General features: G+C 38.8%; 4 non-coding genes across 4 annotated transcripts; 2 read left to right on the forward strand and 2 right to left on the reverse strand.

The window, feature by feature from the left end:
- Window positions 1-13,288: 13,288 nt before the first annotated feature.
- LOC126373499 (5S ribosomal RNA) lies at window positions 13,289-13,407 on the reverse strand. Its single transcript, XR_007567320.1, has one exon. It is a non-coding gene; the product is annotated as a 5S ribosomal RNA (ribosomal RNA).
- Window positions 13,408-14,002: 595 nt separating this feature from the next.
- Window positions 14,003-14,121, reverse strand: LOC126373503 (5S ribosomal RNA). Its single transcript, XR_007567323.1, has one exon. It is a non-coding gene; the product is annotated as a 5S ribosomal RNA (ribosomal RNA).
- Window positions 14,122-14,300: 179 nt separating this feature from the next.
- Window positions 14,301-14,419, forward strand: LOC126373504 (5S ribosomal RNA). The gene has a single exon (XR_007567324.1). It is a non-coding gene; the product is annotated as a 5S ribosomal RNA (ribosomal RNA).
- Window positions 14,420-14,688: 269 nt separating this feature from the next.
- Window positions 14,689-14,807, forward strand: LOC126373505 (5S ribosomal RNA). Its single transcript, XR_007567325.1, has one exon. It is a non-coding gene; the product is annotated as a 5S ribosomal RNA (ribosomal RNA).
- The last annotated feature ends 9,982 nt before the right edge of the window (window positions 14,808-24,789 follow it).

A 24,789-nucleotide genomic window follows, 5' to 3' on the forward strand; every position in this document is an offset into this window, starting at 1 on the left:
TCCTCATAGTGTACATACATTCTCTATGGTTTACCTTTCAGGTGTACAATATTTATAAACACAGAAATAATAGTTAATAACATTGAAAATGCCCCAGATTCCTGCAGACACCTCCTAATTTTATTTTAAGTTATACCTGTCATTTTCTTATCCGCCGAAAAGAAAAGAGACAGATGATTGTCAATTAATTTTAAAATGAATGAATATCCCGGGCGAAAAATACAACATCTCGATGATATGCAATTCGTTGACGTGTGCTGTCAACTTAATTCTGTAGTGTTATTGGCCAATATATATTTCATTTCATTTCTGCCTAAAATTGATGTGTGTTCCATAAATTTTGTGCCTGTTGATTACCCGTCCCTTTCATTTTTGGCAGATAAGAAAATGACAGGCGTAACTTAAAATAAAATTAGATAGTGTCTACATTAGCGCCATTATAAATGAAAACATAATCGTCACATTTTGTCGACTATCTATATAATGATAACCTCAATAGTCGCTACTTCATCATCACCAATTTAAGAGATACGTTCTTGTCAGTGTAGTTTTCTCCATGCTATTTTTTTCGGGATAAATAGGGCAGTGGTTTCCCTCTTGCCTTCCGCCCCGTAGGTCTCTGTCTGACGCGATTGGGATGGCGCCCAGAGTAGTCTATTTCAAAGCCTTACTAGGACTCATGTCCTCCGCCTCTGAATAGTACTGACAGTTACTGCTGCCCTCTGTTAGGTTCCAGTTTACAGTGGCCGCTACTTATAAATCAATTATTCCATTGTAAGTACAGCAATTAATTTACTCCGAAACCCATTAACGCATACAGAATTATGTAAACAGTAATGGCGGCCAAACCGTATGGTTTCGGTCGTTTCGGTCATGGAATTGCCGAAACTCGGATCACAAAGCGAAACCACGCAAGTGACCCAACAGCCTAATGTATACGCTTAGTACGTGAAAACCCTAATCTCCTAAAGGTTGAGATTGAAGTGGTCCTTAAAGTTAATTTTCGTAAAATCTTACGGTCGGTTATTCCTATCACCAGGTTTTAAAGACCCGTAATTGCGTAGGAGACCTCCCCTATTCTCTCTTACTTTGTGTAATTTAGGGGCGGGGAGACGGGTCAAGTGACGCTGGAGGCTGGCTCTATACAGGGTCACGTACGGAGAAAGATAGTCCACCAACTCGTCAGCCAACTAGTCGCTATACAAGTTGAGCGTTGAGCGTTTGCGGGGAGACCGAATAATCCCCAGTGTTTCGCGCGAAATAAAATATTGTTACTCGACTTCTCGACTAAATGCGATGTTACTGTAATAATTCCGCGTAGTTGTTAATTATTTGGATATTGTCCTATATTTTATTACGTTAGGTATTTAAGCTTTGATGTGTTTAAAATAACAGCCTCCGTGGTCTAGTGGTAAGAGCGTTAGGCTCACGATCTGGAGGTCCGGTTTCGATTCCCGATGGGGATATTGTCGAAATCACTTTGTGAGACTGTCGTTTGTTTGGTAAGGACTTTACAGGCTTGAATCACATGTTTGTCTGAAAAAGTAAGATGATTTCGTACTTCGGAGGTCACGTTAAGCCGTTGGTCCCGGCTATTAGCCGTAAAATACCTTCACTTCCACCTCCGCAGTGGAGCAGCGTGGTATAGGTAGAGTATGCTCCGTACCCCCTCCGGTTGATTGAGGAGAGGCCTGTGCCCAGCCCTACTTCTGGGTAGCATTGTTAAATGATAAGCAATAGCGTGTCTAATTTTCCTCGTATTGTTTAGTTTTTCACAGGGTCTATAGGCTATAGGCCTATGTATATAGGCTGTTTATGTTTTATGTGCTTATGGCTAAAGTACTCCGGGCGTATATTTCGTCCTTAGGAATGTATTCGGAAGCCGCAAGCATCAGGAGATTTGGGCAATACGGAGCTTCTGGTAAAACGTTATATTTCTATAATGATTGTATATGACCAACTAGCCATAACTACGTAAGGGCTAGACAAACCCAATTTATTTTTTCTTATACAACGTAATGAATATTGGCCTATTCGCTTGAATAAGGCCTGATACATACAGAGCCGGAAAAACGGACAGACACACACAGAGTGGCGCGGGACTTCGTTTGCAGTTTCATACAAAACCCCTGGCATAGAATAAACAATAGTACCTAGAAGGACAGTGGGCAGGACACATAGCGAGGAGAAACGATGGCCGCTGGGGCGGAAAGGTTCTCGAATGGCGACCACGTGTCGGACGATGCTCAGTGGGTAGGCTCGCTACAAAGTGGACCGACGATCTGGTGAAAGTCGCGGGAAGCCGCTGGATGCGGGCAGCGCAGGACCAATCGTTGTGGAGATCCTTGGGGGAAGCCTATGCCCAACAGTGGGCGTCGTAAGGCTGATAATGATGATGATGATGACCTAGACGGACACTCTCCGACCCGCATCAATACGAGCTCGAAGCAAGCTTCATTTACCTCACCCTTTGGCACACCCCAGGAGAAGAGGTAGCACGGTAAAAATTAGATTTTTGTGCAACGTATAAACTGTATTCAGGTGGCGTATTTAGAAATCATCATCATCAGCCCATTAACGTCCCCACTGCTGGGGCACGGGCCTTCCCTATGGATGGATAGGGAGAACGGGCTTAAGCCATCACGCGGGCCCAGTGCGGATTGGTGGTTATTAACGACTGCTAATGCAGCCGAGACCAACGGCTTAACGTGCCTTCCGAAGCACGGAGGAGCTCGAGATGAAAACTTTTTGTTTTGTGGTCACCCATCCTATGACCGGCCTTTGCGAAAGTTGCTAAACTTCAACAATCGCAGACCGAGCGCGTTTACCGCTGCGCCACTGAGCTCCTCAATTTAGAAATACCTGTTCTTAATACCGGTTGATGGGGTTGGTAATCCACCTCACAATCCACACGATAGAATAAGAGACGAATAGAGTGAGGGTTACGTCACCGTTTGGGATGTATTGAAGTAGGGTTTCCGGGCGTTTTTCGTTCAGAATTCCTACTCCAGTTCGTCTCGGCTGGCGGGGACTGCGTCCGGGCCCGCTTTCTCGGTTGTATATGCAGCAAGCATAATCGAGAATCGATGACCTAATGACTATTGAAATTGCCGCTTGAGCAATAAGGCTGCCTATTGTCTTTTCTTGTTTTATCTTTATTTCTGTTGCGTGTGGTATTGTGATCAATAAAGAATATTGCCAATGTAACCATGCCAATATTACTTATGTATGGCTTTTATAAGTTCTATTTATAATAACATCGCGCTTGTATCCCCGATGGGGTAGGCAGAAGTTAATACAATTACGCCCACTTCTTACTTATCGGCAAGATTTTTTTTTATATTACTACTACTATCGTGTGGGTTGTGAGGTGGATTACCAACCCCATCAACCCTGGTGTCAGGGTTATTATTGAGCCGTCAAAGGCCCCTGACATGACTCGTGTAACGACTACTAACTTGCAACAGTAAGTAGTAATCGGGACCAACGGCTTAACGTGCCTTCCGAAGCACGGATCATCTTACTTTCGGACAATCAGGTGATCAGAATGTAATGTTCTAACCAAACTAGGGATCACAAAGTAATTTTTGTGGTATGTCCCCACTGGGATTCGAAACCGGGACTTCGTGATCGTGAGGCCAACTGAAAATTTATTTCAAAGAAATCGAGCTTTTGTTGATAAAAATCTCATTAGAATGTAATTATTGGAATAAGTAGGCGTTTACGCGGTTTTCACTATAGAACGGCGATACACTCTCGGTAATTGGGTCTAAAAATAACATCAAAATTAAACTGATGTGTAACAATAACGTTGTAAATATATTAACCCTGTCAGTGGCAGTGACAGGGTGGTAATATACATTATACAGGGTGTTAGTGGCATCGTAACGAATATTCAGGGGGATGATTCAGACCATGATTCTGAGTTAATATCAAGTGGAATTTTTCGTCGCAAAATTCATGTTTTTTTTTTTATTATTTTTTTAAATTATTTTCAATTCTATAATTTTGCGATGAAAAATTCCACTTGATATTAACTCAGAATAATCAGCTGAATCATGCCCCTCAGTATTCGTTACGATGTCACTTACACCCCACACAAGTACATACGGTAGCCATACAAGTGGGTATGGGTGTTAGTGACTCCATAACGAATACTGAGGGGGATGGTTCAGACCATGATTCTGAGTTGATATCAAGTGGAATTTTCAGTCTGAATATTCCTGAAAAATTTTGTGTTTTTTTTAATTATTTTCAATTCCATACTTTTGCGACGGAAAATTCCACTTGATATCATCTCAGAATCATGGCCTCAATCTCCCCTCAAAGTTTTCGTTACGATGTCACTAACACCCTGTATACTTTTACGTTTGTACGTAATTAGGGACGTTATCGATGTGTAGTTTTGGATACGGATATTAAACAATTTCGAATATGTATCCGTTAGTTTCGAATAGTTTTGGTTAAGGATTTTTAAGAAATTTTACATAAAATAAATTTAACTTTTACATATTGTGGATTATGAGGTGGAATACCAACCTCATCAACCCTGATGTCAGGGTTACTATTGAGCCGCCAAAGACCCCTGACATGGCTCATGTGAGGATTACTCATTTACATCAGTAAGTAACCGGGACCAACGACTTAACGTGCCTTCCGAAGCACGGATCATCTTACTTTCGTACAATCAGGTGATCAGCCTGTAATGTCCTAACCGAACTATGGATCACAAAGTGTTTTTTGTTATATATCCCCACCAGGATTCGAATTCGGGGCCTCCGGATCGTGAGTCCAACGCTCAACCACTGGACCACAGAGGCCGTAGGCTTAAGTTCAAGTGTTTGTTACAGCAAAAAAACTATTACAAACACAGCAATTGACTGAGCAAAATACTGTAAAGACATGGAAATGGCGGTTGATTGGTCATGTTCTTAGAAGACATGTGGAACACCCGTCCTTACGAGCTCTGACCTGGTGTCCGCGTGGAAAACACAAGAGACCCAAAGAGACCTGGCGATGCTTGGTTGACTGGGAATTTAAAACTCTTGGCATATCATGGGAGCAAGCTACAGAGACTGCAAAAGATCGCGAGGAGTGGAAATCTGTTATTCGAACCTTACATCCCAACAGGGGATGAAAGGATTAGAAGAAGAAGAAAGTGACATTTTGAAGTGTTTTGTATTAAAATACGTGTTAAAAGTTCATAATTCAAAAATATTTATTTTTTAAAATTGGCTTACAAAGTTAGCCTTTTTGAACGTCAAAAAAAATAAATTACAAAAAAAATATTATGTAACTAGCTGTAAAACTACTACCACATCGGAATCTGTAACGCTAAGGGAAAGACGTGGCCAGAAAACCTCCCAGCACAGGGCCCTAGTCCTACTGTTTCATGTTTTCCTTTCTTTTCTTTTTTTTTTAAAATCCAGTTTGCATTACATAATTTATAGACTTAAATACAATGGTATTCCAATTATTAGTATTAGTCTACTTAACGAAAAGCATGGATAGATAGATTATTGAAAACAGCCGTAATTGGGTAGTTTCCTAGATCAAAGATAAATTATCAAAATTCTGATAACTAAATAAAGACAGATCTAAAAGTGACAAATACGTTTGTTTTTTCTGTTTAAGTACTCTAGCCGTAGCGGCAGCCAATCAGCTCGCGACACCAAACACTTCAGGCCCCCGATACCGACCCCGCCGGCGTGGTCCCTCATTCAGCGCTTATCGCTATCGACCCACTAGGGTCGATTAATTCTTTCAACTATTTTTCCTCTCAGACGACGCCCTGAGCCGAGGTTCGCGCCCAACTGGGCACCCTCAGACCTGTTATCTTAAACGTTGTACCGGGTGAGAGCCTTCAGCGCTCCCCATTTGTCCGGCCAAGTAGTTAATGCCATCTGCGGCAAATCTACAATAAGTCACGTCAAAAAAAAATGCATTTAAGGAACTCATTTATGATTTTTAGAAAAAAAAGCAATCTAATAATACGTGCGAGATATTGTCACGTTTTTCTATGACGTCACAGGTTGCTTTTTCATACAAATTCCATAGTATAATTTCGTGTTTTATCGTTTAGTAAAAAGCAACTGATTTGACTTGTTGGAAACTACACTGTTATGCGGATGTACTAGTAACTAGTAGGGATAATAAATGTAGTGTCTTGTCACCAGCTCTGCTGTCCAGTGCTAGCGAAGATAATAAATCTGCTGTCCATGTTGGTAATGAAACCAATAGCTGACGTATACACCTCGATGCCTCGTACCTTGAACATTATAGCACGTTCCTTACAAGGTTGTTTTATACCTCACGATCAGCTTTAGGTAACAATGTTCTTTCTAACATGATGTATCATCATAATATAACCTTGTATTCATGATTCTCTCTCTTTATTTAAGAGCTGCGCTCTTGTCGGTGGAGTAATCGCCTTTATTTTCATTACTCCATAGATAGGGCGTGTAGAACGGTGGTTGCTCCAATCGCCTTCCGTTCCGCAGTACACCGACCAATTTCTCAATCGGTGATGTTCTAGTTAGAGCCCTACCAGAATCCATTTCCTCGACCTGCAACTAGTACTGATACCACTGCTGCCCGGCATCAGGGGTGCGCTTTTGAAGTAGCGGCGCCTACTCGCGTCACAAAATCGTCATAGAACCTAAGTAGCATTTTATAGGTTAGTCCGTCCCAGTGAGCTACCCACTACGTTCTGCTTATCCTGTCGCTGTTTGGTTGGGGACTGCTTATTTTTATATTCGCAGCTAACCATCATATCTGATGGCCGTATTCATGATTGGTGATGAAATATTAAATGTAGTGTCACAAGCAATTTGGAAACATGTAATTTGTCATGAAGAAATACTTTTTCCTCTCCTCAGCGCGAAATGGGTGCTTTTCGCACTTACAAACAGTAAGGAAAGGCGCGTTTTATTCACTTAGGAAACAATGAAGCTTTATAATTGTGCAGCCATTATAGACGGCGATACGGCTCACCACCGTTGGTCTAACAAAAAAAAAGAGAAACGTGGACCTCTGGCAAAAAGCTGGGCGAAGCGTGAATACTCTTTCATCTTGCGATGGATGTGTCTTTGAAGCCGTATTAAGAATATCGTCATCATTACTAGCCCTCATACCATTGTTTCAGATGCACCTGTCTCAGATGTCAGTTTGTGTTAAATTAAAAGTATATGCTTTTATTATTATGTATCTACTTTTGTTTTGACATCAACAAACAGACATTCCAGAACATTCGAAAAACAATTCGCAGTTTGAAATGAACATTACAAATGGCCTACTTGAAAACCTAATCAAATGAGGTACTTTTTACGAAACGTCAAAACGAAAGTTTTCTTTGAAGTATGTATGGCGCCATCAAAAAAAAATAAATAAAAATAAATAAAAGTCGTCAAACGTCGTACAGTCATGAGCAATATAATGTACACACTTTAGGACTCTGTCGTACTAACATATTTGACATTTAGTGAGACTTACAGTTCAATTGGGTCGTGTACTAGGTTCAAGATAAATTATGATGTTCTGTTTACTAAATGAAGACTCATCTAAAACTAACGAAAAACATTTTCTTTTTTCCATTTAACTTATTTATGAATTTTAAATAAGAAAAACGTAATAATAAGTCCGACATTTTATCACGTTTTTCTATGACGTCACAGTGTGCTTTTTCATACAAATTTATTTATTTATTTATTTATAAAAAAGGTACACCAACAGCTTATATAATAAAACATTAAATAAAATAAAAGTTACATCAGGAATTAGACTGTTACATAAGCCAATTATAGGTGCACACAACATTTGCAAAGTAGGACAACGTAATCGTTTATTAGATAACTAAATAATAAAATTTAAAAAACAGATAATTAAAAAAATACATAAAAAAGTAAAATATATATTATGCTGGAGGACATAAATATTTATAAATTTTATCCTTATACTGCCTGAGAGAATTGAAAAATAGGTCTAGATCAGGCATTGCGGCACTTAGTTCATTATGAGTCACGCAGATGCGACTCAACGCTGTATGACTACCGACATTGGTTCTGTTAGCAAGGGGACAAAATGTTTTGCTGATGGGCTTTCTAGGTAATGTTCTGGGCACTGACAATCTAAGACGAGAGAGAAGTGGTTCACATCTAATAACTCCATTCACAGACCTATGAAGAAAAACTGCATCATGCACTTTACGGCGATTGTACAATGATGTCATTCCGAAGAATTGCATGCGCTGTTTATATGGACACCTGTGAGAAATCCCTTGGGTGGTAAAGGCTAGACTTCTAGTAAATGCGCGTTGTATAGACTCAAGTCGTTGCGAGTGAACGGCATATACTGGATTCCAAATTACGGACGCGAACTCAAGATGACTTCGAACCAGCGCATTAAACAAGATTATCCTCGTCTTAGGACGGAATGATTTAGAGTTCCTTTTAATGAATCCCAACATTTTGGAAGATTTTTTTACAACCGCATCAACTTGCGAAACAAACGTAAGCTTGCTGTCTATGATGACTCCTAAATCCCGCACCTCCTTCACTTCCACTAGGACCTCACCATTTATGCAATAAGATGAAGCAATCGGCTGTAATTTTCGGGTGAATTTTACATGTAAACATTTATTAGAATTAATAACCATACTGTTTGAGTTACACCATTTTACTATTTCATTTAAATCAGATTGAAGCAACACTGTGTCGGAGATGGATTCAATAGTTCTATAAATTTTGAGATCATCTGCAAAAAGTGCATATTTACAGTGTTGAATACGAGATGTGATATCGTTGATGTAAGCTATGAAGAGAAGAGGTCCTAGATGAGAACCCTGAGGGACGCCGGATTTCGCCGTGTAGGTGCCAGACTCAAATCCTTTCACTACGACTGACTGAGGTCTATTTTCCAAATATGTTTTGAACCAGTCCAAAAGTGAACCATGTATGCCATAAGCCTTCAGTTTTTGCAGTAACAGTGAGTGACTGACTTTGTCGAAGGCACTGCTGAAATCAGTATATACGGCGTCAACTTGTCTTCCTTTGTCAAGTTCTTGGGCTAAGTCAGATGTGAAGTTTACTAGATTAGTTTGGACTGATCGACCTTTTATGAATCCATGCTGGTGAGAGGTAATGTACTTTTCCAGGTATCTAGTGACTACAGGGTAGAGTAGGGCTTCAAAGAGTTTTGATGGACAAGACAATATAGCAATAGGCCTGTAATTTTTGACATCACTTTTATCTCCTTTTTTGTAGACGGGTACAATTCGGGCTTTTTTCCACAGGTCAGGAAATATGCCCTGGGAAAGAGACCGGTTAAAGATCGTAGTTAAAGGAGTAGCTATTGATGAAGCAACACATTTATAAAACACGGGTGGTAGGTGATCAGGGCCTGCACCTTTATTTGCATCCAATTGTTTGAGCTTCCTAAGTACCTCCTCTTCCTGAAAAACTATATTGCCCGACAAACAATCCTGACCAGAAAACAATGAAGTGTTCACACATGGGCTATCACCAGAATACACAGCAGAGAAATGGGAAGCAAAGAGATTAGCTATATCAGGGCCATTATCAGCAACATTCCCATCAAGCCTCATACAACCAGGAATAGAAGAATTATTATCACGTTTATTTTTAACATGCTGCCAGAATGCTTTGCTGTTTTTAACTATTGCATTTTCAATTCGCCGCTTATAGTTCTGGTGACAAGTAATAAAAAGTTTATTACATCTATTTCTCAAAATTTCAAACTCATTTAGATCTCGATGATTCGCGAATATACGATATCTACGCCTTATTTTATCTTTTTCACGCAATAGCCTGATTAAAGCAGTAGTAAACCAATTTGGGTGTTTATTCTTTTTGGTTTTGTGCCTTGGAACATGTTGCTCAACTGCATTCTGTATAGCACTATAAAAGACAGAAACCATTTCGTCAGTTGTTCCGCAGTCAGAAAATTCCGAAAGCCAGTCAACACTTTCCAGTTCTCTCGTGATCGCAGTGTAATCTGCCTTAAAATAATTATAATGGACAAAATCGTTACAACGCAACTGTACGGGGTTAACAAAGTTAATAGAAAATAAAACACTAGGGTGATGCGGAACTAATGCGCTCAGCAGATCTAGGGGTGTAATTACTTGACCACCCGATACGTTACTCAACACCAAATCCAATATTCTACCAATGCTATTAACAATATTGTTGTACTGGCATAAATTGTTAATACTTATAAAACGCGATAAGCGCGCATTCGATTTTGCTTTTGTAATTAGAAGGTATAGTGTGACAGCTGTTAACCACATTAGTCCATTGAATCTGACTCAAATTGAATTCCATAGCAATTTCGTGTTTTGACGTTTAGTAAAAAGTAACTGATTTGACTAGTTGGAAACTAGCCTATTTGATTGAGATTTTTTTTGTTGGCACGATAGTTCAAAGTATTTATAAGCGTAACTTAGGTACTGGCAGAATATCAGTGTTGCTAAGAGTGGTATATCTAGTATCCATTCGCAACAACATGCTGAGTCAGTCCCGTTTCCCGGGCAGTGTATATTTGATTTGTATTTTATTTATTTTATCATTTATTGCAAACTTTACAGCATAAAACTACAATATTAACAACTTAAGATTACATACTTATACAACCAATTAAAAAGTTTGACAAATCAAAATACATATTATACAATAATGAGAGCGGATATCCGATATTATATAATGTACATACTTAATAACAATGACAAAATGAGGCAGACAAATTAGGTGGGCACTGTTGCACAAGGTGATATACTTATCTTTATCTTCTCTACTATTGTACTGTACTGTTTTGGGAATAAAGTTATTCTATTCTATTCTATTCAATTTGTCAAAAAAGTTAATGTGACATGGTACCAAAGTGTATACATATTAATGCTCGTGACCGTACTCATTGTTACTTAATTCATAAATAAAATTCGAAAATAAGTCGAAAAGTAAAATAAGATTGCTTTTTGATCATCCTAGACTGGCTTCTATTTCTAGATTCGCATTTTATCCAGTCAGTTTGTTATCTTTGACCAGTCAAATACTCTATTAGTGGCGTGTATAAGTGTAAATGCGGGCTAGAAGCGCAAAGGGGGAGGGGTGGAAATAATCGATACCCCATAGAACCGAGAGGACGCTTCCTATACCGAGATTTTGGTATGCTACACTGCTGTTATGATAATATATACATGGATAAACTGACGCCTATTTCCCACCGGGGTAAACAGAGACAATGTATTGCACCAAAATAAAAATAAATAATTACAAAAAGACTCTCAACTAAGTACATGGCAAATGGCGGCCTTATCGCTTAAAGCGATTAGTTACAGACAACCATAAGATGAGGAAAAATGTAAAAAATGATAATTGAAAAGTTGAGATTATGGAATTCCATTTGCATCGATGCTGACACACTTCTCTTGCTTCCTCCACATTCATCAATCGTTTCATACACGCGCGCCGGTACCGAGTAGATCGTACTAAACTTTTTCTAAGGTTATCTTCTATTTGGTCACTACACTACACTAAACTATACTACACACTGTTGCTGCTATACACTGCTGTTGTAAAAAAATAATAATCATTTATAAATTTACATAGCCTCACGGTTATATTAAATATACTTATACTACATTAAATCCAAATTGAGCTGATCAGGACATCCATCGCCAGGTAAACTGACCAACACGCTTCACCTGAACTTTCTGTTAGACCAACGTGGTAGGTGGTGAGCCGTATCGCCTACAATGGTCGAGCCAACTACAGGGTGTTAGAGACACCGTAACGAATACTGAAGGGGATCATTCAGACCATGACTCTGAGTTGATATCAAGTGGAATTTCCGGTCGGAAAAGTCATGAAAATTTTAGTGTTTTTTTAATTATTTTTTGTACATACTTTTGCGACGGAAAATTCCACTTGATTACTACTCAGAATCACTACTTTGAATCATTCCTCAAAGTTTACGTTACGATGTCATTAACACTGTATTAGTGAAAACTGCACTTTATATTAAATATGTAGAGTGGGTACGAAAATTATAGGGCTCTCGTGTTCACATCGAGTGAATTACATTTTCAGTTATTATAATAGTAGCATTTGCACAGATTTTCCTTTGAACAGTCGACTCGCAGTTCACATCAAAATAGTTCATTTGAAAACAGTAATTACAGTGTTAACCTTTATAGTTTTACGGAAAACTAAGCTTAGGTTACTGGTGAAATATACGTAATTCACATTATTTTAAACTATTTTCAATTGATATTGAAGTAAAAATAATACCTATGCTTAATTATCTAGTTGGTATATACTTAGGTCGATGAGGTGTGGGTACCTAGTTCATCTTGAATCTACCTCTGACTACCCCAATTGGAAAATTGTCGTGATAATATGTTTAGTAAGTAATTGGTATAAAGTATGTAATGAATAATTTTGGTGTTAGTACAATAAATAGCGAGAGGAATACACGTTCACGTTGACAATTAATTTAATTTCATCTTACATAGAAGATAATTAATTTAGTAAGAAAATTAATTATAATTCGTAAACTTCTAAGTCAACACCGCCCTAGCATTATTCCGTTTTACACAGGGACCGCTTACCTAACCTGAAGATTTGACAGGTCCGGTTTTTTACAGAAGCGACTGCCTGTCTGACATTCCAACCCGAGGGAAAACCAGCCCAATACAGATTAGGTCACATACCTCTGAAAATGCATTTCTCAGGAATGTGGGTTTCCTTCAGCGCTCCCCGTGTAGTTAATGTCATCTGCGGTAAATCTACAATAAGTCACGTGAAAAAAAAAAGGGTCCAAATATGAATTCGAAAACAAATTCGACAAGCATTGGTTTAGGCCTGTTCTGGATTCTAACCGGCGACCTCAAAGATTCGTAAACTTAAGTATTATTTTTAATTTTGCGAGTGGAAAATAGGAAGTAGTCTCTTGTACGTACTATTATTCCTTATTCTATACTTATACTAAAAACTTAATTGAAAAAGGCCACTTGGGCGATTCACCAAATCGTTTGTGGTGTGAAGCGTCCAATACAAATTGTAATATGTAGTAACCTTAGTCTTAATCAAGGATAACCCACACGATTGAAGAGTCGCTACTTATTTTGCATAAGAGCAAATAAACTTATTTGCGTTGTAGTACAGTGCGATAGTCAGGTGTCAAAATAATTATGGGCATCTGATCGCTCATAATACGAAACCCTCAATAATAATTTATACAAGTAAATAATAAAATGTAGAAGTACCTTTAAAGCCAACATTACGCGGTATTCCCAGGCGGTCACCCATCCAAGTACTAACCGCGCCCGACGTTGCTTAACTTCGGTGATCGGACGAGAACCGGTGTGTTCAACGTGGTATGAACGTTGGCGACTAGCGTGACAAAATTGGGGTACATAATCGTACAAACATTATCAGTAATAAGTGTTTGTTTTCAATTAGTGATGAGTCTATTTACAATCTGCAGTTTTTGTAGCTAAAATACAAGACATTATCTAAAAGTGCGTATTCTAGATTAGGTTTTACAATAAAATACCAGATAATATGTATTTTAAATTTGTCAGAGAACAAATTTAAAGCTCACGTGACGCTTACTTTATGTAAAAAAGCCTATTATAAGATTAATGATTACCTAAATGATAAAAATGTCTGGTATTGAATGTGTTCCTCTAGTTATTAAATAACTTGTAATGTACCCTCATTGATTTAAAAGATGTGTTGCTGTTGCAGTTTCTTGTCATTTCTTCTCCTCAGCCATAACACCTTGCTAAATGACGTAAATTCAAAAATGTTACATTGACCTTCAACAAGTTTATCATGGATAACGTTGAATAAATGATTCTGATTCTGTTATAGGAAAAAAAACTACATTCTAAAAGAGTAAGTATACTTGTGTAATTGACAAAATCGCTCGTAATTTGAAACGCTCAATACAAAAATATCAAAAAGGTGCAAAAACTCCAAAAAGCCAACATTACGCGGTATTCCCAGGCGGTCACCCATCCAAGTACTAACCGCGCCCGACGTTGCTTAACTTCGGTGATCGGACGAGAACCGGTGTGTTCAACGTGGTATGAACGTTGGCAATGTCCTTAGCTAAATTGCGATACATAATCATGTCTTCCTTAAATTAATTTGTAATTACAATCGCCAACGATAGGATTGTAAATCCCATCAGTAATTGACAAAAAAAAACATGCTAACGTCTGCTTATCAGTTTTTAGGAAGATAACGATTATGTATTACAATTTTGCAGCTAAAGTCGCCAACGTTCATACCACGTTGAACACACCGGTTCTCGTCCGATCACCGAAGTTAAGCAACGTCGGGCGCGGTTAGTACTTGGATGGGTGACCGCCTGGGAATACCGCGTAATGTTGGCTTTTTGGAGTTTTTGCATCTTTTTAATATTTGTATTGAGCGTTTCAAATTACAAGCGATTTTGTCAATTACACAAGTATACTTACTCTTTTGGAATGTAGTTTTTTTTTTACTCCTAATCTAGAATACGCACTTTTACATAATGTCTTGTATTTTAGCTACACAAACTGCAGATTGTAAATGGAAATAGACCCATTAGATTAATTCAAAACAATCATTTATTGCTGCTTATGTCTGTACGATTATGTATCATAATTTTGTTCCGATAGTCGCCAACGTTCATACCACGTTGAACACACCGGTTCTCGTCCGATCACCGAAGTTAAGCAACGTCGGGCGCGGTTAGTACTTGGATGGGTGACCGCCTGGGAATACCGCGTAATGTTGGCTTTTTGGAATTTTTCCACTTTTTTATTGGCAATAGGTGGGTACCTAATAGGTGGGTGCCAAATATGTTTAAGCCCCTTGTAATAGGGACCCCCCCTATTACAAGGGGCTTAAACATATTTGGCGAGCAATGGGTGTTTACCTAGTAAGGTGCATAGTAATGCACTTGTGTCTACCCCTTTGGGGATACAGGCGTGGTGCTATGATCTGTTACGGTACGATTGTCAGGTGTCAGAATTTAGAATACTACATAGTCTTGGTACGTCTCTTGTACTAGGTATTGTTAGAAAGAAAATAATCGATGGAGTTAATCTCGACTGATACATCACTATGCTAATGAACGTCACAGCACTAGCTGACTTACTTTGACAGATCTAATTATTACCGCGCGTTGAGGCTATTGTAAAATGTTATCTTTATTGAAATATAATCACTAATTGTACTGAACTGGTCATCGTACTTAACAAAATATTCAGGGGGATGATTCAGACCATGATTCTGGGTTAATATCAAATGGAACTTTCCGTCGCAAAATTCATGTTTTTTTTTTAATTATTTTCATTTCTGTACTTTTGCGATCGATAAAATTCCACTTGATATTAACTCGGACTAATGAGCTGAATCATCCCTCTCAGTATTCGTTACGATGTCACTTACACCCTTTACAAGTACATAGAGGTAGCTTTACAAGTAGGTATGGGTGTTAGTGACATCGTAACGAATATCGAGGGGGATGATTGAGACCATGATTCTGAGTTGATATCAAGTGGAATTTCGTGTCGGAAAAATCATGAAATATTAGTGTTTCTTTTTAATTATTTTCATTCCTACCACAAAAAAGAAAATTCCACTTGATAATATCAACTCAGAATAATGAGCTGAATCATCCCTCAAAGTTTTCGTTACGATGTCACTAACACCGTGTATTTCTGTCTTTGTCATATGCGCTATGTTAAAGGGCAAATTCTATGTATTTTTTTTTCCAAATATTCACCCCATGCTTAAATCGGTTTTTCGCCGTATCCCGGGTTCGCGAACGTCCGACGTCCCGTGTCACTGACCTCGCATTTCTCCGACCCGCTATTATCGATTACCGAGATTTACAAATGACAGTAAATTTATACAGTACTGTACAGTCAAAATTAAAAAAAAAAATTCAAAAATATCTTTATTCAGTAGGTAACATAGTTACACTTTGAATCGTCAATTTTTACATAACGAACGTCTCATCCGCCTAAAACTACTGCAGCTTCTCACAACCTGTATAGCCGGGGAAAAGAAGCTGCAAGAAAAACCTCGGCACAGGGCCCTAGACGTTCTTTAAAAAAATAAAAATAAACATAAAATATTGATATACAATTGAGTAATTTAGCTGCCTAATATCAGTTCTCAGACAGTTAATCCCATGCATTCATATCTTCTAAATAATCACTAACTTTATAATAACCTTTTTTGTAAAGTTTTTGTTTAACTACTGTCTTAAAGCAGTTGAAAGGCAAATTCTGAATTTTTAGTATTTTTTACTGGTTATTGTACTAAACTTGGTGGCAGTGGTAGACAAGTTGGTAGAACGCTTGCTTTTCCAGCACAGGCCTAAACCAATGACTGTCGAATTTATTTCCGAATTCATGTTTGGATCATAAATGATTATCACGTGCTCAGCTGCACATATTCCCATATTCCCGAGAAATGCATATTCTATTATGTGACCTAACCTGTATTGCGCTGGTTTTCCCTTCGCGGGTTGGAAGGTCAGACAGGCAGTCGCTTCTGTAAAAAAACTGGATCTCTCAAATCTTCAAGTTAGGTAAGCGGACCCTGTGTAAAATGGGATAATGCTAGAGAGATAATGATGATTGTACTAAACTGACGAATCTTTGAAGACCGTTTTAGTTTTAGCGTTCGTCCCATACATCACGTATTCATTAGTTAATAACTGCCATAGACTAAGGAATGACACTACGTACAGAACGGCAACTCTCCGCTCCCCACCAGCGTCTGAACTAGGGTTACCACAAAACGGTCTCTCTTTAGACTTTGTATGAAGTGTCCGGGAAGTACGTTAAAGTCGTAAGATCGAATTTCCTTTTAAAATCCAAATCCAACCTTTTTGTCTGTAAATCTTGGTCTTGGAGGTTGGAGTAGCAAACAATTACTGTACTTTATCATGTTAATCAAGTTTCGTATTAATTTCTAATTACGTCGACGGAGCGAAATTTCTGACGTCATAATATGTCAAAACGCTCAAAATAGTAGGCCGATATATAAGGTGTAAACGATACGTTTGGTTATCAAGATGAATCTGGAGTAAGTAGTAAGCAAGAGAAGTGTGACAGGATCGATGCAAATGGAATTCCATAGTTTCTGCTTACCTCAGTGGGGTATAGGCGTCAGTTTATGTATGTATGTTGACCTATTGTAATTAATATAGCGCAACCTAACTCGAGATCAATTAACCAAAGCGATTTCCACCGAAACACCGTCTCGAACCTCCTTAAACATTGATTTATAAACATAAGCAACCGCATTGTGAACATTACTCTCACTGGGGCCGGAATGTAGTCTAAACTGTTACTCCATATCTCCAACCACCACTAGCCAAACACCATTACCTTCTACAACATCATTTGCCCCTTGTAATAAAGCCGAAAATCCAACAACAATTTCACAAATTGATTTCCCCACCCGCAAAATTATGTTTGCTTTTACCCATATTGAAACCATCTTTTCTTGAACCGGCACCAATAACTTGTCAAAAGGATTTAAAGCTATTTTTAAATGGTCAAGGGTCTGGTTAAATTGGAGAAGTATTCTTCGAGGTGGCCGATGACGAGATGAGTCACATTGGCATCACATTCTTCGTCGTATCCGTTTTAGGTTTTTTTCGTTTGAACTTCTATTAACGTGTCTAATTGGTCATCGTTAAGTGTCGCATTATCCAAATTACCCTTTTATTCTATGCTGCTGTCTCCCTCCCTCCGGTTGATTGAGGGGAGGCCTGTGCCCAGCAGTGGGACGTATATAGGCTGTTTATGTGTGTGTGTGTTGTCAGGGCACGTATGGCTTCCTTTTGGGAGAGACTGCGGGTTTCTGACAACAGCATATTGAAGGCGGAAGGCCTTGACTTTAACAGCCCTATCTATGGGTGTTGGCTTTCTGAGTATATAAATAGAAATGGAAATGACTTTTAAAGTGTACCGACAGATTTTCATTTTTAAATGTAAAGTTTATTTTGTGTTTTTATTTTTATTTTATTTTACTTTTGTGTTTTATATTAGATAAGTTTAGACGTAAGATTTAATATGGATCTGAGAAGCCTGCAATAAAACTTTATTTATTTTATTTTTATTTAAATAGTTTAATCCTGTAAGAGCGCAGATTTAAGCATAATTTTGGACATCTTCAATTTGGTCAAAGTATGTCCTTCTAAAAAGAAAAAGAAAGCAGAGTCGTCAAAGAAATTGGCCTTTGATAGACAAGAATGGAGAATGCTACACCGTCTAGAGCGTAGCTCTTATAAATTACGAGTGATCATGACGTCTTTCTAGGTTTTCCTCTACCAGCTCTACCCATAACCTTCATAATTAATAAATTTATCTGCTTTCGTAATCTTATTAAGTATACTTATGTCTCATCCGCTCTACACATGTCCAACCCATATTGTGAATTAAGTGTGAATTGCATAATATATAACATATTATTATTATAAGGACATTCTTATCTCGTGCGGGTTATGAGATCAATGACCGAACACACCATAACCTGCTCATGTAGCGACTAAATAGTAGCCGGGACCAACTGCTTAATGTGCTTTTGAAAGCTAAGGAGTGGAATTCTCTGCCGTCTTCTGTATTTCCGAATGCATATAACCCGGGTGCTTTCAAGACCAAAGTGAACAGGTACCTTCTGGGGAGCTCGCTCCATCTTAGGTCTCGCCAAAAGTAAAAAAAAGCACAAATCACCTTATTTTCCCATAATCAGGTGATCAGCCTGGAATATCCTAACCAAAATAGGGATCACAGGAAATTTAGTCATATGTCCCCACCGGGATTTAAAGTCGGGACCTCCAGATCGTAAGCCTTACGCTCACTAGACCACGGATGCCGTTACCAGAGATCTTCACCATTCATACGGTTATCATATCCTATGACATCATATCCAACACGCTGGTTCTCTTCTGATTATTTATTGACCCCCAGGGGTTAAAATAGCCACATCGAAGCAATTCTGTTTTTTTATTTTTTTAGACGTGACTTATTGTATATTTGCCGCAGATGGTATTAACTACTTGGCTGGACAAATGGGGAGCGCAAGGCTCTCACCCGGTACAACGTTTAAGACAACAGGCCTGAGGGTGCCCAGTTGGGCGCGAACCTCGGCTCAGGGCGTCGATAGCGATAAGCGCTGATTGAGGAAAATATTGTACTAGTCGTTATATTGCTTTACTATCGCATTGTGGGATACTTGCAATGATAGTGTATAAATAAATGCGCGCGTACGCACGCACGCACGCACGCACACACGCACACACGCACGCACACGCACACGCGCACGTACGCACGCACACACGCACGTACGCACGCACGCACGCACGCACGCACGCACACACACACACACATATGTATAAGAACACGCGCATTTCCCGTTGGGTAACGGGCAGAGACCACAGAATTCTATTTACCACGATCCTAACACACCATCTTGTATATCTATGTGTATGTAATGTATGTATGAAACATAGTGTGTGGAAACCTTAACAATATGAGTAGCCTCGAAATTGTTGCTTAGTGAAAGATGTAGTCTCGTCTTTATATTACCTGGGTTGAAGGCAGATATAGAACCGTAACTTCCTGTTTTAGAGTAGGTTTTAAACTGTGGTTGTAGGATATGCTTTGTAGTATTATTCCTTATTCTATGGTAGCGTCGAAATAATTTTCGGTAAGTGCGTTATTTCAAGTTTGAGGTCGTATTGAGAACACTGCCTTTTGGGGACTAGTTTTTTTTTTGATGTGGCTTATTGTAGACTTTTTTTTTCACGCGACGTTTTTATTGTAGATTTGACTATCTACAAATGGCGATTCAGGGCGTCGACGACGCGTCGTCTGAGAGGACATATTTGAAAAAAAAAAAAAAATGGTTTTTAGGGGTCGATAGCGATAAGCACTGAATGTTAGATGTTGTCGACCACGCCGGCGGAGCCGATATTGGGGTCCTGAGTTTCTTGTCGTGAATAAGATGACTAGTTAATAAGGTACTTTGTGATTTATTTAGCTTTTAGGTAGCGAATTTTCAGAGTTATTGTTGGTAATAACATTACGACTCCTAATTGGGGTAGCCAGTGGTACATCCATCGTATTATTTGAGTACATGGGGTACTCAGTATTTACGGGATATTCACAAAGGAGGGAATATTCCCAAAGTGGGAATTTTCCTGTTTTAAAAACTCTTTAGTAGTAAGGATTGCTGCTATTTTTTTTTTCAAATTGTTCTGTCTTGTACTTTGATCTTATTGTGCCTTAAGGCTAGGTAATCACGCTTTTCTTAGCTTTTGCGTCTTAATACTGCCGGGGTAATTCCCGAAGTGGGAATAACAGCACATCTCTGTATCCCCGCTTCACCATGGTCACCGCGTCTTTCACTGTTGTATTAATTGCTTACATAACTTCACGCCCGAAATACCTAATGGGGAGGGTAGAGCCTTTTTTTTGACGTGACTTTTTGTAGATTTGCCGCAGATGGCATTAACTACTTGGCTGGACAAATGGGGAGCGCAAGGCTCTCACCCGGTACAACGTTTAAGACAACAGGCCAGGGGTGCCCATTTGGGCGCGAATCTCGGCTCAGGGCGTCGTCTGAGAAGGTGGGTAGAGCCACAAGTAACCAAAGACAACTTGCAGCGACTATTGATTGTTGTTGTAAAGATATAACATTAGCATCACGCCTGTATCCCCAAAGTGGTAGGCAGAGGTGTATAGTATTACACCAATTCCTAGCCAGCTATGTTTAAGCCCCATGTAATAGAGGCGAGCCTATTGTCATTATCATAAACTGCCTATATACGTCCCACTGCTGGGCACAGGCCTCCCCTCAATCAACCGGAGGGGGGTATGGAGCATACTCCACCACGCTGCTCCACTGCGGGTTGGTGGAGGTGTTTTTACGGCTAATAGCCGGGACCAACGGCTTAACGTGCCCTCCGAAGCATGGAATCATCTTACTTTTTCGGACAATCAGGTGATTCAAGCCTGAAAAGTCCTTACCAAACAAAGGACAGTCTCACAAAGTGATTTCGACCATGTCCCCATCGGGAATCGAACCCGGACCTCCAGATCGTGAGCCTAACGCTCTAACCACTAGACCACGGAGGCTGTTAGCTGCCTATTGTCATTAACCGGGCACAAATCCTGCAAACCGCGTGATATCAATTATGTGATCCAAACATGAATTAAAACTCATAAAGCCGGTATGGTTATGATAATAAACTTAATTCGTATGGCAGAATCAGCTTTTCTGTATATGTTGTCCTTATCTCTGTATTTTGTGTCCATTGTGCTCAATAAAGTATTTTATCTATCTATCTATCTATCTATCAGAATCAATGCAAATTAAAAACCAGTGCTAATACTAATGCACAACAGCCTCCGTAGTCTAGTGGTAAGAGCGTTAGGCTCACGATCTGGAGGTCCGGGTTCGATTCCCGATGGGGACATTGTCGAAATCATTTTGTGAGACTGTCCTTTGTTTGGTAAGGACTTTTCAGGCTTGAATCACCTGATTTTCCGAAAAAGTAAGTTGATTCCGTGCTTCGGAGGGCACGTTAAGCCGTTGGTCCGGCTATTAGCCGTAAAAACACCTCCACCAACCCGCAGTGGAGCAGCGTGGTGGAGTATGCTCCATACCCTCTCCGGTTGATTGAGAGGAGGCCTGTGCCCAGCAGTGGGACATATATAGGCTATTTATATATATACTAATGCGCAATATTTAGACAAAGAAGCTTCACAAAACATCAAATATTACTACAAGTAGCGCCATCTCTCGACGCTCGGCGTACACTTTAGCTTTCCGCACCAACCAAATGACTTCAAAGAAGCAGAACGTAAGAATTATTACCGGGAAACAGGCTTGGGGGAAAAGATTCGAGGAAAATTGCACCGTGTTTACCTTCTAATAAACTTTCAAGTACCTAGTTGCTTCGGTGTCACATTATCGATTCTACTTAAATTGAAAATGATGAGGGATTTATTGGAAAGGTTAAAGTTTTGTTTTAAGTAGTTGTAGGTAGGTATGTTTTATGGATTCTGTGTGAAATGTTTACTATCGCTTGACGTAGGGGCTTTGGGAAGGCACGTGTATGCGAGATAGGTGGGTACGAGCGGGTTGGTAGAGATGTTTGGGCTAGCCGAGACCAACGGATCAACGGGTCATTGTACATTCGCCACAAAGTAAACTCGCCACATTTTGTAAACTCCATACATTGAAAGTAAACTCGCCACATGCGTTAAAAATATGTGTAAATAAGTCACAGGTAGGTAATGGTTGATGTAAATTCGCGACAAATCCTCAGTTCACATATTTTTTGCTAAAAGTAGCGATAACAAAGAAAAAAAAAAGATTAAAAAAAATAAAGATTCTATTCTATTCTAACAAGCAATCTTTTAATTTTTTTTAGCGAATAATTATTTAATAAAATTAAGAGAGTACGAGTTAAAAGCCAATCAAAACTAATAAGAAATTAAAATCAGCCACATGAGACCTGTGATTTTCAAGTAGATGTAAGTTTAATGGTTGAAATTGCTGTATTTACGTAAAAATAAATAATGTTTTTATTTTACTTATACTGATTTTTCTGCAGAAGTTACACAAAAAGCAATGGTGGCGAGTTTACAATAATCAAAATTAATAATAAACAATTTACTACATAAAAAATAGAACTGTGGCGAGTTTACACATATTTTTTTCTGTGGCGAGTTTACTTTGTGGCGAATGTACAATAACCCGGACCAACGGCTTCACGTCCCTTCCCAAGTTCGGAATCATTTTACTTTCTCAGACAATCAGGTGATACAAGCCAGCAATGTCCTTACCAAAAACAAAGGACAGTCTCACAACAGTTTCGCCTTTGTCCCTCAATTGCCTAGACGCTCAGAAAGACATTTTAATCAGAAAATTACCAGGGGGTTAAAAAGGTCAAATCAAAGCTATTCATCTAAAAAAGCAATATTGCTATTTGACATTTGTTTGCACTGCGCGCTTACTTTGCGCAAATGGCAAATTGCATTATTGTTTTTTTAAATGAATTGCTTCGATTAGGCCTTTTGAATGCCCCCTGTTCTAAATTATGGTTCTTGATGGGTTTTTTATTTATACATAACATAAACAGCCTGATTGAGACTTACTCAATCAACCGGAGGGGGTATGGAGCATACTCCACCACGCTGCTCCAATGCGGGTTGGTGGAGGTGTTTTTACGGCTAATAGCGGCTTAACGTGCCCTCCGAAACACGGAATCATCTTACTTTTTCGGTCAATCGGGTGATTCAAGCCTGAAAAGTCCTTACCAAACAAAGGACAGTCTCATAAAGTGATTTCGACAATGTCCCCATCGGGAACGAACCCGGACGTCCAGGTCGTGAGCCTAACGCTCTAACCACTAGACCACGGAGGCTGTTTTATTTATAATCTAAACCTATATCTAATTAATAGAATAGAAAATAAAATCGATCGACCTAACATCGAATGATACATCACTATGCTAATGAACGTCACAACTAGTGTTGTAAAAATGAGCGCTGAGCGTCGAGCGTTTAGCGCCGAGTCGACGCTTTGGAGCGTTTTAGACCTGAGCGTAAAGCGCTTGAGTGTTTAAGGCTTGCGAGCGTTGACGGCTCAGACTTCTACGCTCGAGTCACGCGCTCAAGCGTCCGAGCGTTATATTAATATTTTAATATTTCATTCATTTAATTCATTCATCATTAAAAAATAGATCTAAAACCATTTTATTTCGCGTATAATGTATAATACCTTCTTTAACAATTCCTCTTACCAATTACTATTCAATCTAGACGCTCACGCTCAAGCTTGAGCCGAGCGCTGAGTCCGGCGCTCGGAATAGACTTTTTCATTTAAACGCTCAAGCCACTGCTGAAGCGTCAAGCGCCTCAGTCGAGTCCCGACTTGAGCTTTAGCAATCTGCTCGAGCGTCGACTGCAGCGTTTAAGCGCTGACTCGAGCGGTTTTACAACACTAGTCACAACACTAGCTTATGTACTTGGACAAATCTAAATCTTACCGCACGTAAAATGTTTTATAATCACTTTTTGGGTAGTTTCCTAAGTCAATTAGTTTCCGACCAAGTAGTTAATGCCATCTGCGGCAATTCTACAATAAGTCACGTCAAAAAAAAGGTCAATGATAAATTACGAATTTATGATTACTAAATAAAGACAGACCTAAAGTAGATAAAAAGGATTTTTTTTTATTTAAGGAAAACATACAGCTTAAAATAACACGTATCAGTATAACACACTTAAGGTAGTACAGAAGCCAATTAAGTGTTCACCAAGAATTAGTGCATGCACTTGGGTATACAAAAAGAAGTAAAAATAAAACACAATATAAGTAGGATGATTAAAAGAGAATACGAATTTAGACATAATAGTAATAATATTAGTGAATACAGTATAACTTTGAGTACTTACTCTTCAGTAGTCAGTTTAACTTACTAATAACAAAAAAAATAAAGAATGAAACAAAACACACATACTTATTTTAATTCAATTTAAATAGATTTTTTTTCTTTCACCGTTTTATGTTTTTCTGAATTTAAATAAAGAAAAATGTAATGTTAAGTGCGACATTTTGTTACGTAATTCTATGACGAGCCAGTTGCCTTTTCAAACTTGTATAAGAACATTGTTATTTGTAGAGGAAATAAATATATTACTTACTTATTACTTATATATTACTTACTTTTCATACAAGTTTC

The sequence above is a fragment of the Pectinophora gossypiella genome, chromosome 15, assembly GCF_024362695.1.
Source record: "Pectinophora gossypiella chromosome 15, ilPecGoss1.1, whole genome shotgun sequence".
NCBI classification, from domain to species: domain Eukaryota; kingdom Metazoa; phylum Arthropoda; class Insecta; order Lepidoptera; family Gelechiidae; genus Pectinophora; species Pectinophora gossypiella.